This window comes from Canis lupus, chromosome 11 (genome assembly GCF_011100685.1).
Source record: "Canis lupus familiaris isolate Mischka breed German Shepherd chromosome 11, alternate assembly UU_Cfam_GSD_1.0, whole genome shotgun sequence".
In the NCBI taxonomy this organism is placed as follows: domain Eukaryota; kingdom Metazoa; phylum Chordata; class Mammalia; order Carnivora; family Canidae; genus Canis; species Canis lupus.
In genome coordinates this window covers 46,253,109-46,268,130 of record NC_049232.1, presented here as the reverse complement: position 1 = coordinate 46,268,130, position 15,022 = coordinate 46,253,109, and the positions used below count along the sequence as shown (strand labels likewise).

The 15,022-nt window shown below is 38.5% G+C and overlaps 1 protein-coding gene and 1 long non-coding RNA gene across 7 annotated transcripts in view; one reads left to right on the top strand and one right to left on the bottom strand.

Annotated features, from left to right (window-relative positions):
* The window catches only part of LINGO2 (leucine rich repeat and Ig domain containing 2), a 1,117,067-nt gene that overhangs the window by 1,086,110 nt on the left and 15,935 nt on the right, over positions 1 to 15,022 (top strand). The window lies entirely within an intron of this gene.
* LOC111098078 lies at positions 5,959 to 10,231 on the bottom strand. The gene is made up of 2 exons (XR_005366904.1): positions 7,687 to 10,231; positions 5,959 to 6,880 (listed from the first exon to the last, which is right to left on the bottom strand). It is a non-coding gene; the product is annotated as an uncharacterized LOC111098078 (long non-coding RNA).

The window sequence follows — 15,022 nt, the reverse complement described above, 5'->3', positions numbered from 1 at the left end:
AATAAATTTTAAAATTCCTTTTTAGGTTCTTCCCAATGCACTGCCCCACACAAGTTCAGCTCTCCTTCCAAGACCCATGAAAACTCCTGCAGTCCTTGGTTTTGCTCTCTCCTGTTGCCCTCTCCCCTGCCCCTTTTCCTATCAGTTCCCCACTGCACAGCCCAGCAACTGGGCCAGACTTCACCCATCTTGGAGGGGAAAGAGGGGGAGACTCTGATGCAGCATTGCCAGAAATATCTAGTGGGTAAGAAGAGAAAAACAAAAATCTGACAAAACTCTAGAGTTCTTTATAAATTGGATTAAAGCACCTTGTCAGATATATATTTGCAAAAAAAATATATCCAGTCTGTGGCTCATTTATTTATTTTCTTTTTTTTTTAGAGCAATCATTTCTAGTCTTAGGGGGAAAAAAAAAAAGAAGAGAACATTGGCAATTAAAAGTAAACCCTAGCAGAATGTGTACAAAAACAAATTACCTGTATCTAAGCATATTGTAGCCATATTTAAGTAAATGCAGCAAGCTCTGCTAGAAATCACAGAAGGAATGGTAAAACCCATCGTAGCAACCACTAAGTTGGAAGTCGGAAGTGTTCACTCCAGTGCTGGTGGGGACACACCAGTGAGCTGTATGAATTTTAAAAGGGGACTTTACCTCTCTGATTCTTCATTTGCTCCCTTTTCTGTGGACACCACAGCTTTTCCTAGTAAGATGAATTACTGACATAAGGCCACCTAGCTACTGGAGGAGAAGGAAAACCCCAGGAATGCAAGACCCAGCTTATAATGCTTTGATAGCTCTCATACCAACCTGACAGGACCTGGCACATACTGAGCATCCATGGCTTTGGGATGCATGCCAGACTTAAACCCAGCTTTCTGAATCTGGAGTTAGACCCTATGACCTCACCCTTGCTATCTTAACTCCTCACTAAGCCTCTTTTCTCTAAGGTCACACCTACTTCAAATGATTGACAAGTGCTTCTAATCCTTTTGGAGTTAGCATTTAGACTTATAGAGGCTCTACATGACTGTACTTTCCATAATTGGATGGCAAAAAAATTGTTCCCATTGCTCTGAAATTATTTCCTCATTTTTCTGAGACATAAAATGATATATTCAGACATTTATTGCTAGCATCATGATTTATGAGGAGATTTCAAGAACTGCTTGGATGTAATTAGAAATTGTTAAGTGTTACATGTTTTTATGTGTCCAATCCATCGTGGGATAGCACCAGGGTTACAGAGGTGAACAAAGTAGGAAAGACACAGTATGTGTGGTGTGCTGCATCACAACTGGTTGATGCCAAGTGTAAACAGTTTACACAACACCCTTATGTTCTGATTACACCCTTTTCACTACCATGAGGAAGTTGTTATCATTGTTTTTTTTTTTAATTTACTTATGATAGTCACAGAGAGAGAGAGAGAGAGAGATAGAGAGAGAGGCAGAGACACAGGCAGAGGGAGAAGCAGGCTCCATGCACCGGGAACCCGATGTGGGATTCGATCCCGGGTCTCCAGGATCGCGCCCTGGGCCAAAGTATCATTGTTAACCATAGTTTATAGATAGAAAATTGAGGCTGAGCATCATTAAGTGACTCCAAGACCACCAAGCTGAGTCTGAGATTCACTTCTAGGTTCGCTGCTCTCAGAACAGGTATTGAGCCAGGACAGTAGATAAGTGAAGGACACATCTTCTACCTGGATTGCTTAGTATGAACATCCTAATTTTACTATTTACTAGCCTGGTGAGCGAAATAAGGCACGTCACCTAACCTTGCCCTGCATCAGTTACCCATCTCAAAGTGGGAAGAAAATAGAACCTACTGTACCGGGTTGTTAAGGGAACTGACTTAATACCTGTAATGTTCTTACAACAGAACCAGCACATAGGCAACTGAATTAAGTGTGTGTGTGTGCTTGTGGGTGTGCGTGTGCATGCATATGCATCTATATGTTCATTTGTATGCCAGTGTGTGTGGGTTTGCTGTAGTGTGAGCGGTTTCTCACCTTTTCTGAACATCTGTCACATGTTAGCTCCTGAACTACTTTGCCTTGCCTTTATGCAAAAGAGCTGATATATGCTTGCTTCGGCAGCACATATATTAAAAAAAAAAAAAAAAAAAAAGCTGATTCCTGGCAGTTGTCTGATTATAAATCATGCGTCAGATATTTATGAGGTGATTGTGAATATGCATCAGGCCATGCATTTGAGAACAGGGTCCCAATGTTCAGAAGAGGAAAAGAGACAAAGCTCTGACCTCTGATGTAATCTTCATTAAGACACTCCTCAGCTAAAACTCTGGCACTTTGGAGTGGATTGCCACAGTAACCCTGTGGCCCATAGCACGTAACACAAGCTGTTATTTAAAATAGCACACAGGAAGTAAAAGTTGGGAGTTTTCACAGAGTCTGTAGATCAAACACAAGATGAGAACTAAGGTTCTTCCCAGTGTATCAAGCATGGAAGCAGGCAGTGTGGCTTTTGAGTTCCTTCCTGATCAATTTTATTGATTAAACCTCACACTATCTAACGTGGTACATGCTGCTCGGGTGTCTAAAACTGGCTTTTGAACAAAGTGAGGAGACTACATCCAAACAGGGAGTAAAAATCCTGCACAAATACTGTTTTATTTGCTTTCTAGCCTAGAAAAACCAAGGACCAAACTGAACCTCAAAAGGTTTAGGGTCACATGTGCTAAATTCTATCACTGGAGTTGGAGGTGCCACATCTGACTTGCTTGGCCCTTCATTAATCTAGATGGACATGAAGCTCTGCTCTCTGAACAAGGCAGGAGCTGCAGCCCCAGGGCCCTTCTGGGAGAGGTGGCAGGGGAGTTAAGACAGTTCTGAAGCTCACTGGTCTGGGTGCATTTCCCATTAGCCTCCTCAGTGATCCATTTTCTCCACTCAAGTAAGGCCATCCTACAAAATGACCCTCCTTCTGCCTCTGGGAGATAGTATGGGATGGTGGAAATGACATGTACTTCAGCACCAGAGAAAACCAGACTCAGGTCTGCTGAGTCCATGTTTTGCTTTTTATTTCCTGTGTGATAAAAGGTAAGTTACTTAACCTTGCTCTGCCTCAATTTCCTTATCTGTAAATGGAGATGATGATAATAATGTTATCTTACAGTGTTTTTAGGAGGATTGCAGGAGATAGGAATGGAAAAGTGGTAAAAGTATACCAGATACTTAAATGTTCAAAGAGGGGGGGTGGAGGTGGAGGGAGAGAAACAGAAGGCAGTAGTATTAACTGGCTTTTCGAGGGAACTTGAGGAAAAATACAGATGGGTGTCTGACTTGTTAATAAAATTTTAATTTGACTGAGATCAATGAAAAGCTCCATGTGTTGACTACAAATACATACTCATCAGCAATTTCAAGGAAAATCTATCAGGGTTATTTCCTTTCATTAAAGAGCGATATAAATATTGATCAACTCGCCTAATTGACCTGTGGTTTGCTTTCATACATAGAACTTCTGTTCTGCACTGAGGGCACAAATCTTCCAATTACTTTTAGTTCATAATTCATTATGTCACATTAGAAGCTAAACATGAACACAGAGTCCTCATCAAGCAAATACCACTTAAGAACACTTCTCCTTTTGCTTTCTGACCCCCGCTCCCCACCCCCACCCACCCACCCAGCTGCCTTAGCCTCTTCACAGATGACACGGGCCAGGGCTGAGGGAATATCTTCACCCAGCCCAAGTAGGCCAACCCCTTATATCTGAAAGCAAAGCAACTGCACGGCAAGGCCCAGTAGAGGCCCCCTCACACAGGATGAGAAATGAGCAACACACCAACTAATGAAAAACAAATATTAGGCTTGAGGACACAGGGAGGACTGGAATAATGCCAAGGCGAACATCTGTTGTTTCATAAAGATGGCTAAAGGCATGCTAAGCATCTTGTCAATGGTGGTCAAAACATTGAAGATATTTTCTTTTAAGGCAATGGCAATACATTCTGTCTCTTGAACTTAGAAGCAAACAAAATAATGTACAATAGTGGATGGATGGAATCCAGGACAGTGGGCTTCCAATGGCTGCATCCTGCTAGGTCTTTCTGGAAAGGCAATTCCCTTGGAGGGCCTCAGATTTAACCTGCAAAATGAATTATTCATAAAATGTTCTTGCTCGTTCATTTCCAGGGAAATGAAGGAAAGGCACTTGGCATCCTGCAGGTTTGAGGACTTGAGAGCTAGAGTCAGGCCTTTCTCTTCCTGTGCTTATAATTACTTATTTTGTTCCTTCTGACTACACAGGATTCCTTCCTTTGCACCTTTGCTTTCAGTATCAAGACAAAATTCTTGTCACCCAGTGAAGTAGAAGCTGAAGCACTCAGAATAGCTGATGGTGGAAATAGGTACTGTGTACCTCAGGCTCTGTCCCTTTAACACAGGGATAGAGGATGGAATTGGAATCCAGCATCCTTAATTAGTGAGTGACGAAGACTAGCCACCTGAAATGTGATTTCTCCTTTGAGGAACCACACACTTTTATGGACAAAAAACAACACTGGTTTTCATCAGTTGTCATGTATAGTAAGGGTTTGGTTTCTTCAATCTGAGAAAGAGCTGGTTTTAGGTTGTTTTTCCCCCCCTTTGTAAACCTTTGTCCTTTAATGTGAGATAAGGGAAGTTTTCACATATTATAACCAGGAAATATTTTTTATTATTGTCATTAATAAAAAAGATCAAAGTAGAATACTCTTCTAAATTTTTGAGGCATTGCAGAGGTGAGCTAGAAGGGAAGTAAATGCAAGATTCTGCTTTATGTAAAGATTATATATTTTATTGTACTTCTCTATTTTCTCTTTTTATTCAGGTAGATTACTAAAGAAGGAGACTCAAACAATATAAAACAAAATCATGGACAATTGAAAAGCTACTCAGTGTGACCATTTTAAAATATGTATTTATACACAGAAGCAAAGAGCATCCAATTTTATTTTTTTCAAATCACATATAAGAAACAGACTAAGTGACAATCCCCAAGATCACCAAGTAACAGAAAGGCCAGGAGGATACCAACCATTGGTCTTTGCATCTACATTTCCTTTCCCAGATGTGAAACTCACAAGAAACTGAAATAGGACATAGAGATTAGTGAATGAGGGATAGTAAAATGAAGTGAGGATGGCAAATCCTGGCACAAGAATGGCCACTAACCTTGCACTGCTGATGGTGCTAATTCTCCTCCTTGTCAATTCCATGTACTCAGCCCCAGAAGCCATCTCAACCTCGTGCTTAGGCAGCCATTCCCACAGATTCCAGTTATTCACAATGTGAAGTGTATTTCCCAAGTCTGGTTCAGCAACTAAGTGCATGGAGTTTAGAACAGGATTGACCAACTTTCAAATTCTAGTCTTACCACTTACTAGCTGCATAAGTCACCTTGAACAAGTGACTTCATTTCTATCAGCCTTGGGTTCTTCTATAAAATCGAGATACTGCTGTCTCTGAGCGTTGTCAGAGGGTGTGTAAAGTGCTCAGCAACAGTGTATGGATATAGTAAGCTCTTGAGGTTGAGTGTGAGTCCAGAAGAACTACTTTTCTGCATTTTTCTATTTTTCAATTTTGTATCATTAGGTATTAGTAGAATATGTGTACCAGTTTTACAGAGCTACTTGACAGTGTCTTAGGCCTTGCTGCTAGATGTTATATTAAAGAAAATTATAAATCAGCCTAGGAGACACTTGATTAAGAAATAAAATCTAGCATAGGACCTGCTTAGTCTACTTTCAGCCACACACTCAATATCCTCCAAGGTATCTGTTGCATTGAATTGCAGTTCAGCTAAAGATGGCTCATTTAGAATCCAAAGAAGCCTGAAAAGTTTTAGAATTCAGGACAGAATCACTGCTAAAGCTAAATCTGGAGATGAAGTGCTCTCATATCCCATCCCAGGAGCAAAGGGTGCAAGGGACAAACAACACACACTGTGTAGCCAGGTCTGAGGGGCTCTTTTATTAGCTGTTCTTTCCAGTGACCCTATCCAGGAAGAGGGAGCTAAAAGCAGTCAAGCACACACTCAAGTGAAACAAAAATGATGTTTTCAGAGAAGCCTACTGGGGCTTGTTTGCAGAGCTCGAATCTGGGGCAAACAGCTTGCTGCATCTCTTAATGCCTAGGCTCAGCACTTACTTAATTTGAGATCTATTTCTTTCCTATTAAAAAATAAAAACAGTTGCATTCACTCTTCGGCATGAATTGTTTTCTGGAAAGCATTATGGCAACGTGAGATTGTCAGGCAGTTGTATCAGGCGGTGACATATTCAGGCTCCCCTGTGATGGGGGTGGGGGAGCAGTTCAGATAATCACTTTAAATATTTCACTAACACAGTAGTAAATATTTAAAAAGTGTATAGTGATAATGCTGCTGTTTTTCATACTCACATTCCTTTATTTCCAAGAAAGCCTGTTTTCTGAGGATATGTAGTCAAGAGCTCTCCCTAGAATTTATCATTTGTAATGGACACTCCTGAATAGTTTATTTTTATTTACACTAGTAGCTGGGGAGTCATGGTAACCCGGGGAAGTGCCAAAGCAAAAAATAATTTTCTATTGGGGAGATAAGGGGAAGCCACCGCAAAAAACTGCTGGGTGCTCATCTGGTTCTATACCTCCTGAAGTAATGAATTAGTCATCCAGAAGGGCGTGAATATTCTCAGGCACTGAAGCTTGCCCAGCTGTCCAGGAAGGTTTAATTCTCAGATTCTTACCAGTAGGAGTGACAGTAAAGTGCCTCTTCATGCCTTTTCTCTATGGTATGACCTTGAGCATCTTTCCTCCTTTTGGTCTTCCACTTTTTGAAAATGTAGACAATGTCCACATTTTATCTTGATGCTTAGTGACCATTTCCATGAATACTGCATAATTATTGAGAGAGAGCATCTTAAGAATTTTCAGGTATTTGTTTCAAATTCATTCTTTTTCCATTTACATGAAAAGTTGTTTGGAATAGGCATCTTTGTTGCTGCCTTAAGTGGGATCTTCTCACGAGATTTCTCAGAGATTTATGTGCTTGGAACCAAACTTAGATCAAAAAAGTATACAGAAGGTTCTGTAAAATATCATGGGGGTGGTGGAGCTCATAGTATTACTGTCACAAAAGTAATTCTTTCCCAGCTAGGCTGACTTCTGGCCTACTGTATACTCACTCAGGAACTCTAAAAGTACAAAATTTAAATTTGTATCTTCCTACAACCTAGTGAATCTCCTACGTACAATTTTATCCCTTTAAAAAATGAAGATCAAGTTTTGAGTGGTCTCCTTTTAGAAAGAAGGGGTCATATATAGTGCAGTGGATAAAAGTAGAGATGATAGAGCCAGACCTACTACTAGTCTGTGACATCAGGCACATTTCCAAAGGGCTCTGAGAATCAGTTGTCTCGTGTGTCAAAAGGGATAACAGCAGTTCCTCCTTCATAGAGAGGTGATGAATAAATCCAATGATACGTGCGAGGAACCCAGCACAGTGTTTGGTATATAGATTATAGCTATTATTTTATTATCAAGTGGCTTTCTTCATTTAGGCCATGAGGTCTCAAAAACTATTCTATGTAAAAGCAAATGCTGGACCTACCTAAATAGAAAGGAGTAGTTCAATTCAAATCCTGAGGTAACAGTGCTGTTGCAAAGAAGAAGGAACTCTGCTTTGTAACTACAGGGGTACCTGGATGGCTTGATTGGTTGAATGTCCAACTCGATCTCTACTCAGGTCTTGATCTCAGGGTCAGGCATTCAAGTCCCACATTGGGCCCCACAGTGGATGTGGAGTCTACTAAAAAAAAAAAATAATAAGGAAGAATTTAATGTCTGGTGAGAATAAGTTCAGTTCCATCTGAGGCAGAGATGTTGAGAATGTGTCCTGTGAGAAGGCCAAGCGGCTTCCATGTAGTACTCAGACAGAGGCTAGCTTCATCTGCTGCAGCAAAGGACAGGAAGGCAGACTGTGTGCCTGGAAGGAAAAACACCTAGCCTATACTTATTCCATTGCTTCATTTATTTCCGCCTCATGTTTGAGCAGGTTTACACACGTGGCAACTTTACAGCCTGCAGGAAGCTAATTAATAATAATTCAGATAAAGTGAATGCTTTTCTTTTGGCAAGGGCACTGTAGATCAATTTAAGTCAAATATGTCCAGTTCTGTTGGAATAATAAACTCTTTCATAGTAATAGAGCTACTATAAAATCCACATACTTCATATAGCCTGAATGGGATTAAAGACAGGCAATTAATCTTCTCTGCATTTTGTTATTGGGAGAAATAGATTTTTAGACATAAATTTTGTACAATTTTTAAATTATTTAGAAACTCATGTCCCATTTTTTCTGTAAGGGATTTCTGCCCCAACTAGATTCTAAATGTTATTAAAATGTCAATAATGTGCAATCAATCAATGCCAGATTTAATTACCTTTTATATTAACTTTGTACTTTAGAAATTGTGTCAAATCTAATCTCATTTGACTCAGTTATGTCCATAAAACAGTTTTTAATGCCTCCACTTGATAGATAAGGAAACTCAGGGATGGAAAAGGTAAAGGTCTTACCCAGTTATCCTGTTAGTGGCAGGCTACAGTAGAATCCATGTCTCCTATACCATAGTCCTATTATAATCAAGGCTTTCCAAGTGATACAAGCCATAATAATGTCTTCCATCTATCCACACATGGAGAGGTCTCCTTTTGTCCATTGGTCTAGTGAAATGAGCAATTAATTAAACATCAAACCTCCAGCATGCCTGGAACTTGACCACAGTGGGAGTTCTTACACCATGGAAATTAGCAATGGGTAAGGTAGGTTTCTGCCTGCGTATTACCATGATAACCAAGACAACTACATGGAGATTCTTGAAGTCTCCCACAGGATTCTGATCTGGTAGGTTCTTTTTTTTTTTTTAAGATTTTATTTATTTATTCATGAGAGACACAGAGAGAGAGAGAAAGAGGCAGAGACATAGGTAGAGGGAGATGCAGGACTTGATCCCAGAACCCTGGAATCATGACCTGAGCCAAAGGCAAATGCTCAACCACTGAGCTACCCAAGTGCCCTGATCTGGCAGGTTCTATTCTGGGTTCTAACTGAGTATGCTCTGGGTAAAACTCACACATCTATATGATTCTAGGTCTATTAACTTCAGTATTTAATTTTTAAATTGTGTATCCTTTAAAATTCAAAAGAGACAAGAATGGAATATATATATATATATTTTTTTTTCTCCTCCTCTTCCTCTCACCTACCCAGTTTCCTCCCCAGGAACCAATATCATCTTTATGTTCTTCCAGGCTTTTTTATTCACATACAAAGACATAGTTAAGTATTTTCTCATAATTTGGATCATTTTAAGCAAACTCCACTGGTAATTCTGGTGCAGATAATCTTCAGATGAGTCAAGTCCTCTGGAAAGAACACTGGCTCTTCTAGAACATAGGAGTTTCTGGTGGTAATCTCAAACAGTGCTCCTCACACTCGAGTGTGGATGGGAATTACCTGCGGGGCTTGTACACAGATTGCTGGCCCCTCTATTTGGAGAACCAGTGATCCAAAGCATTATTAACTTGGACACTCCTAGCTTAAGTGTCTTCCCAAAATAAAACCTAAAATGGCCATAAAAACAGCAATCTGTAGGTTGCAGGGTCTGTTTCAGTCATTTACATGTACTAACTTATCTAAGCCTCCAAATAGTTATATGAGGCAGATACTATTATCTTAGTTTACAAAGAGAAAATTGAGGCAGACAGGTTTAGTAACATCCCCAGCTTCATTCATTCAGATGGTTAGTGGTAGAACCCACCTAACTCCAGAACCCATAGACTTACCTGGCAGTCTGTGCTATCTTCCAGTCCTCAAGAAAAGGCCTAATAGACACTTGCTTTCAACCCTCAGCACCAAATTTGATTGAGAGCCTCTCTCACTTACTTCATAATTCCCAGATGGGAAATGTAATAACACAAAAGACAAACATGTACTTTTTTGACAGAAGAAATTTTCATTTTAAGAAATGCAAATAAAAGTCCTTTTGTTAGTTTCTTGGTAATGAATTTGAGAAAATTTCAAATCACTTTCAGCTGTATAGAAATAGTTTTGTAAAATGAGGCATACCAGTATTTTGTGGCCAATAACAATTTTTAAAATTTATTGTTTAAGTAATCTCTACACCCAACATGGTACTCATGACCAAGAGTCACATGCTCTTCTGACTGAGCCAGCCAGGTACCCATGTGCCCAATAATAATTTTTTAAATGTATAGTGGGTCACATAAAATTGATATAGAAAATTGTACACAACATATAAAATATTTCCCTAGTTAATATATATATATATACATATACATATATATATGAGAGAAAGAGCGCGCGCACACGTGAGCTATTTACTTTAAAGTAGTTGGGTCCATTTACTCTGTGTGATGGATCCAACACCAGTTTTGCAAAAGTCAATTGTTAATTTTTCACATATTCTATAAATGTGCTGATAACACATTGTCAACTGGAAATTGGCCCTGGTGGGAGTATTTACACCATGAAAATCAGCAAAAAGTAAAATACAGATTCTTTTCTCTAGAGAATAGCTTGTTAAACACTTCCCAGCATACCACTATTCCAGTAGGTCTTATACCCCAAACCAAATACACACGTTTTTCCTTAATAGAGACTTTTAAGAAGAAAGATATTTTAAGTAGTACATTACTAACACATTAAATATAATGTTAATCATAGTATTGACTTAACTTTAATCACTGAATTCTTGCCAGTAACCAAAAATGTGGATTAGACACACAGAATTTATCTCATCCCTTTGCTATTAAATATCTAAATAATTATTTCTGTAGTTAAAGTCCCTAAAGCTAAATACATGATTAGGAAAAGGTGCCCCAAGGTCCTCATTTTTAGAGCCCTAGAATGCCAATCAGAAGTCAAGATTTGTTAAATAACTCCTCTGGCAACAGAATGAAGAATGTGGAGTGTGTCTGGGGTAGGTTTGATAAGTTAACATAGTGCTTCTAAGTTTGTCTTTGACTCTTGTAGCATTTCCTAAAATCAAGTCACATTTTGAAGTTCTTTAGCATTTAATAGGCTTGGAATTCTCTACACAATTAGGGCAAATGTATAAATAATCTCAACCTATTGATCTTTTCATTCCCTAAAATGATAAGCAAGGAACTTTACCCACATTACTGATGGCTGCAGTTTCAATTTTTGAGTACATTAAATGCATTTAATAGTATTTGAATTACCTACTCCGCTATTTTTTTTAATTCCAGTATAGTTAACATACAGTATGATATTAAATTTCAGGTATAAAATATAGTGATTCAACAATTCCATACATTATTTAATGCTCATTGAGATAAGTGTCCTCTTAATTCCCTTTACCTATTTCAGCGATACCTCACCCATCTCCCATCTGGTAACCAACTATCTGTTCTCTATATTTAAGAATCTGTTTTCTGGTTTGTCTCTTTTTATTTTACCTATGCCTGTTTGCTTTGTTAAATTCCATGTATGAGTGAAATCATATGGTATTTGTCTTTCTCTGACTAGCTTATTTCGCTTAGCATTGTACGCTTTAGGTCCATCCATGTTGTTACAAATGGCAATATTTCCTTCCTTTTGGCTGAATAATATTCCATTTGTGTGTGTGTGTGTGTGTGTGTGTGTGTATAAACAGACCACCTCTTCTTTGTCCATTCATCAGTCACTTGGGCTGCTTCCATAATTTGGCTATTGTAAATCATGCTGCAATAAACATAGAGGTTCAATATCCTTTTGAATTAGTGTTTCCGTATTCTTTGAGTAAAAACCCATTAGTGCAATTACTGGATCATAGGGTAGTTCTATTTTTCATTTTTTGAGGAAACGCCATACTGTCTTCTAAAGTAGCTGTACCAGTTTGCATTCCTACCAACAGTGCAAGAGGGTTTATTTTTCTTCACATCCTTGCCCACACTTGTTTTTTCTTGTGTTTTTGATTTTAGCCATTCTGAGAGGTGTGAGGTGATATTTCATTATAATTTTGATTTGCATTTCCCTGAGGATGAGCAAAGTTGAGCATCTTTTCATGTGTCTGTTGGCCAACTATATGTTCTCTTTGGAGAAATGTCTGTTCATGTGTCTGCCCATTTTTAATTGAATTATTTGTTGCTTGGATGTTGAGATGTGTAAGTCCTTTATATTTTTTGGATATTAACCCTTTATGTTAGTAACCTGCTCCCTGTTAATCCCAACTGTTGATGGTCAAGAATTCAATTTGGTCCTTAGAATAGTGTTTTTACCCTGGGGACTTCTAGTACTATGATAATTCCTCAGTAAAAGCATGTGCTACTATGTGGCAATGAACACAGTTATGGTGACTAGCACTGTGTGGATGGTGTTGAAGGTTTTTCAAGGGCTTTCACATCCCAATAGTACCTACAGGCCTTTGGTAACACAACAGGAAGTTGACTCTGCCCTGTGTTTTCACACATTGCTGTCATTCTACAAAACTATACTGATGCTGCCCACCATCAGTACTCAAAAGACCCCAAAAAACTTTCTCTAAAGACCTGTAAAACTCCTACCTCAAAATTGCAGAGAAATAAAAGCTCTCCCATGGGTGCTGTTTTCCTCAATCCCAGGAATAATGGAAAGAGACCCAGATGGAGTTCATCATTGAGGACTACAGTTCTACAGTTCTGGGCAACATCTCCTCTGAATCTTCACCATGGCAGCCTGGGACCAGAAAGTACAAAGCCAAGTCTCTCCCTGGAAATACCAAGATTTCCAATTGCATAAGCAAGACAGTAAAGGCTTTCATTCTTTAAATTGACCTCATTGCTGAAAAGATATAAGTGGTAGTGGTGAATCAAGTTCAAATCACAAGGTTTCCATCCTGTATGGGTCAGTGGTTACTCCATGCGATGTACTCTGGAGCAATGACTTGCTCACGACAGACAGAGGTTGGTGGAGGATTTTTAGGAGGATTTTTGAATGGATAGAGAAAGGAGGATTTGGGATGAGGAAGGGGAACATTCTCTTGTTAAACTTGTAGAAAGTCTTTCTTGTGTCCCAGGTTTCTCAGATGTAGCTGTTCTCTTCAGGCAATTTTATCTAATTAACATGTATTTTTCACTTCTTTACACAGTAATCAGTGTTCAATTACTGGAACCCAGCTGCTGATGCTAAAAAGTACTGAAAAATCAAATTCATACAATAAATCCTTAAATGCCCTCATCATCTCCTAACCTAAGACAAAGGAATTTGATTCTTCGACTACTCCATCTTTCTTTTACCTCCATACCTTTATTCCCTTTTTATAAATCCTTTTGTGACTTTGGTTCTATTCTAAGACCCATCACTGAAGGCCATAGGGTGAGTGTCAAAAGAAGGAAAAGAAGGAGAAGAAGAACAAGAAAATAAAACAAACATGAACACTAATACAGAAGTTTCCATCTAAGGATAGTAAAGGACTTAAATATTTACATGCCCTAATATTTATTTGCTTTTAAAGAATCAAACTAATTTTGAAGAGCATTTTATCTAAAGTTAATATTCATGTGTGTATTTGCTACAGAGAATTTTATCCTCCAGAGGAAAAAATATTGTCCATTTGCAGATTCTTTAAGTGAGATGTGGTCATTGAAATCTATCTCCAAAGGCATTACAAACGTGACTCATACCAATTAGCTAATGATTTTTAAAAGGTCAAATTTCTAATTCTGTCCAAGAATTTTCCATGTATAGTAAGTTCATTTTATGACATGTTGGCTACCTTAAATCTTTCAGAAGGGAAGGAGGGAGAGAAGGAAGAAAGAAAAAAAGGAAAATGGAGGGAGGGAAAATAAAAGATAGTGACATTTTATGTGATTGATGTGAAAAATGCAGTTATATGGTGTAGTTATAAAACTTAGGGGGTGACTCTGCTATTCTAAGTAAAAAGAAAAGGAGAAACAAGATTTGCTAAGGGCTTCCTACATGCCAACTATGTTCTGTGCTTCTACTCATTTAAAAATCTCAACAAATAGTTGAAAAACACGTATTATCCTTGACCTTAGGAAACAGGCTCCCTGAGTTTAAATGCCATGATTAACGTAGTTAATCAGCAGTTGCAAGATCAGGCATTGGAGCCTTTCCATGCTGTTTCCATGATGTGTCTCTGTTTCCATGGCATACCATTATGTCTATGATTTCTTGATGATTGGTTGTGAATTCCAAGTCTTTGAGCATGAACTCAGCCCCTAATTATAACATGGTTGATATGAAAATAGCACAGCCCACTATACAAAAGTTTTCACATTGGACTTCAGAACAACAATTGAGAGTCAAAGCAACATATTTCCTCAAGGGTTAACAGAATGCCTAAGTATCACTCTTCTCAGAGCAAAAACAGAGCACAAAAATCAGTGATGTTTTGTTGGGGATAAAATACAAATTCCTTACTGTTATAATCTTCTGGCTGTAAAGATAGCCTAGCTCTCAAAAGATAGGAGAATTTGCTTGATTCTAACCCCAGATCTTTCAACTGATCATTGACAATTTTTTTTTCTAAAACTATATCAATTAAGATAAAAGAAATATTGTTTTCCAGATTTTTGTTGAAAGTACTCAATTAGTTTTGAGATCAGCATCAACTAGAAAAAAACTGTTATAGCAAAACACTAGAACCCAAGGAAAACACCAGCATATAACTATAAGGGGGGAAATCTACATGCTCCCAGGACAGTGATCATAGATCTGCCTTGGCCTGGGACAGTCTAGCTTTTTCACATGGTGCCCAGCATTATTCAGAAGAGTGCTCTCACCCCTTCACAGAAGTGTCCCAGTTTGGGTGGTATATTCTATGGTCAATCTGTAGGAAACCTAGGATTTATTTCCCACCTTGAGTTTTGTCATGCTGAGAACATGCAATATTAATACAACATTATAGGATATTAGCAAAGCTAAAACCAATAAATTACATAATGAGTGTTACTTATTTAATCTATAAGAGATGTTGAGAGAGAGCAGTTCTTTGTTCCTCTGCTAT